The sequence below is a fragment of the Octodon degus genome, unplaced genomic scaffold, assembly GCF_000260255.1.
Source record: "Octodon degus isolate 3935 unplaced genomic scaffold, OctDeg1.0 scaffold00291, whole genome shotgun sequence".
Lineage (NCBI taxonomy): Eukaryota > Metazoa > Chordata > Mammalia > Rodentia > Octodontidae > Octodon > Octodon degus.
This window is the reverse complement of record NW_004524867.1, coordinates 32211-35882: the sequence shown is the minus strand read 5'-3', so window position 1 is coordinate 35882 and position 3672 is coordinate 32211.

Here is a 3672-nt window from a genome sequence, read left to right as displayed (position 1 = left end):
GTGGTGCTGGGGGATCAAACCACGGTCCCTGTGCTTTGCTCAGCTTCGCTTGTTCTAAGTAGGTGCTCCAGACCACTGAGCCATCCCACCAGCCCCTTTCATTCTCTTTAAAAAACAAATAAAAGGATTACATTTTTCTCTAAGAAAATATAAAGGACTTATGGGACTTTTATTTCAGTGCTAGGAAGGGAGCTGAGGACCTAACACGGGGCTAACAAAGCAATCTATCGTGGTGCTACATCCTTAGCCTGAGGATGACACTCCTCTAAACTATCAGTGATATGGCATAAACATAATTAGGGCTGTGGATAGCAAAGGATGGTTTCTATGTGAATTTGCACCCGCTGGGTCTGAGTTGGTCCCCTGGCCCTCACCAATCTCCTGGAGGCCAACCTGGTATTTCTCACAGCAGCACAAGAAGTCAATACAGCTGTGTTTTTCGGTCTCACTTATTTGGCTTCTTTCTGTAATCCCACAGGTCCCCGCCTACTCTCCCCTTGTTTTTGGATCTTTCTTCCCAGCCTACAACTCTAGGATCAGACACAGGAAACACACAGCTCTTGGGACACTGAATGGAAAAACAGAATTTATCAGTTCATGGTCAAGGGCTACAGTCTGTGAGTCACAAGGCTACTTTCTTGTTCTAAATGCCTCCGTTTGATAGCAGAAACCAGGCATCACAACGATCCTCCTTTTGTTTCTTCTGTAAGAAAATGAACCTTCCCTTAAGCCCTCATCCTTGCCCAGGCAGGGGATCCCCCGAGACAGACATAGAAAAGACAGCACTAAAGAGGGCAAGAGAACCAAAGGGGAAAAACAGTAATTTCATAATGTAGCTTCTGCTACAAAACTACCACCTGCAGGCTACTGCTGCTGCGTCGGGAGAAAAATAAAGTTCATGTCCCTGGGTAGCTTACAGTGCAGGTCAGCACCTTGTAAATGGAAGCCAAGCCTCAGAGCTGTGGGACAGCTTAAGATAAAGAATCCCCAACCCCATTCCCAGAGTCGGGGATTCAGCATGCCTAGAGTTGGATAGAGAGTCTATGTAACATGGGAGGTGAAATGCAAACCCAGTCTTCATAAACACAAAGCTGTCTGTGCAGCAGCACTGTGGAATGTAAGGCATGAATGGGAAGCTGCAGGCTGAGAGAAGCAGGGGAAGGACACTGCCCTGGGGCATCAGGGGCACTAGTGCTGGATGTGAACAGATTCCGTGAAAGGAGCCAAAGCCATGGCACGCATGGAAGGAGAAGGACATATAATTACCTGTCTATAATTACCTGCAATGGCCAACAGAGCCCACCAGGGGCCTTAGGGCTTGTGAAGTAGTTTTGTGAAAGTGGAAAAGCCAGGAATGAGATGGGTACGGGATAGAGAGCTGACTTGCACCCAGGGGAGTGCTGAGTAGTAGCTCTATGTGTCAGCTGCTGAGAAGACTAAGAAAAGGAACTGGACCCCCCTGAGAGTTGGGAGTCTAATTGTAAAAAGAGAAAGAGGGAGGAGGCTCTTATTCAGGGTGAGTATAGGATGCACTGTAGATAAGTGTTTCCGGAAGCCACCAGAATTAGGGCAGAGGTCTCATGAACAGAGACCAGACTAGAGGAAAGCAGAGAGGAAAAGCATTCAGCAGCCTTATGCCAAGGAATTCAGTCAAGGTCAGAAATCAAGGTCAGTGTAAGAAGGGATGGAGAGGTCATGCCTGAGGGTGGGCAGCTGGCCCAGGGCACAACCAGCATGTCAGTGGGGCTCATCAATGCTTGCGGCCCACGTGCTGAAGGTGGGACTTCTGCTGCTACAGATTTCCCAGCCAATCCCAGCTCATTTCATTTCTGAAAGTCATTGCTTGGCTGTACCCAGAATGTACCCTGATAGCGCCCTCAAGTTAAAAAATGCTTTAATTATATGTTTTCTAGAGGCCATGAGAAAACATTTTCTATTTCTTTTTGAAGGCAGACTCCAGTATTTCTGGAAGCAGGATGGTTAGAAGTGGGCCAACAGCTGTCAGGAGCATTCTTTCATCTAGCAGGAGAATCAAATCTCATTTTGGGAGGAAGATTGAGCTTTTCATATTGAAACACAAATATCTTAATCACTTGGATCGGTAAAGGGAAAGCTGAAATCCCATTCTCAACTAGACGGAACTGTGATGAGGAGTTGAATCATTCCGTAAGAGAAGCTCATCACTGGGCACAGAAGAGGCAGTAGAAACTGTCACGAGTATGCCTAGGTTACAATTTCCTTAGACCACTCCCTGCAGGGGGTGTGAGGTATGCCTAGGTTACAATTTCCTTAGACCAGCTTGTACCTGTGGTGCAAGTCCACACAGGACACAGTCGAGATGCAGTCTTACACACACACGTGTAAGTGCAGAGGAAGACACGTGAGGAGGTATAGAGGCAAACTGTAGCTGAAGGCAGAGGCACAGACTTAGATTGAGAGCACATGCAATGGGAACATGGATGTAGATGTAGTTACAGGTATGTCAGTATAGGGATATGTTATTGTCTAAATGTATGTCCTTTGAAAATCTCATCTCTCCAAGGTATTGGTATTAAGAAGGGGGGTTTTGGTGTGGGAGGGGTGATGAAGTTCTGAACATGGTACTGTATTAAAGTTTTGGCGTCCTTAGGAAAGAAAGCCCAGAGAGCTCCCTGCCCTTTCACGCTGTGAGTATCCAGGGAGACGTCACCACCTATGGACCAGGAAGCAGCCCTCACAGACACTGAATCTGTCATGACATGCCCTGCGACTTCCAGCTTCCAGACTCTAAGCCCCCTAGTCCAATGATGGCAAACCTTTTAGGGATGAGCACCCAGACCTCAACCCCAAACCCACTTCTTTATAGCAAAGTGTCAACACAGGGGCCAGGGAGATGGCTCAGTAGAATAAGCGCTTGCCTGGCAAGCATAAGGGCTTGAGTTCAATCCCTGGTTCCAGAAAAAAAAAAAAAAAAAAAAAAGTGTCAACACAATTAAACCTGAATACTGAGATTTTAGTTTAGAAAAAAATCAATTCATACATTAACATCTTTTGTCTTAGAAGAAAACATGCATAGCAGAGGTTCGCCATCTCTACCATAGCCGGTGCAGTTCTGTAAATTGAGCCCAATTTATGGTGTCAAACATATCAACGGTAAGCATCCACAGTCTTCATGAGTCCATTTTTTCACTTGAAGGCCTGCTTCTAGAGCATTTTCAAAGATGTTATATTACTCTTTTGGACCATCTGAAAGGAGGAAGCTCAAAATCAGCACTGTCATCTTCCGTGCCTCTATGCTTCCTTAACAAATATGGTCTTATTTTTCACAAATAAGAAATATCTACTTCAAAGCACAACACAAGCCCGCAATTACTGTGGGCCCAATTCTGCCAGCTGTAATCAGTCACAATCTTCATTAAGTGTGGAAAGCCTCTCCTGTATAACTTTCCAAGAATATTTAAATATAAATCATTCAAAAGCATATTGAAGGGCTGGGGAGATGGCTCAGTGGAATAAGCGCTTCCCTGGCAAGCGCAAAGGCCCGAGTTCAATCCCCGGTTCCGCATTAAAAAAAAAAAAAAAGAAAGAAAGAAATCAAAAGCATATTGAAATCAGGTCTCCATAAGTCATCAAATGCATTTTTTTTTTTTTTTCTGGAACTGGGGATTGAACTCAGGCCCTTGCGCTTGCCAG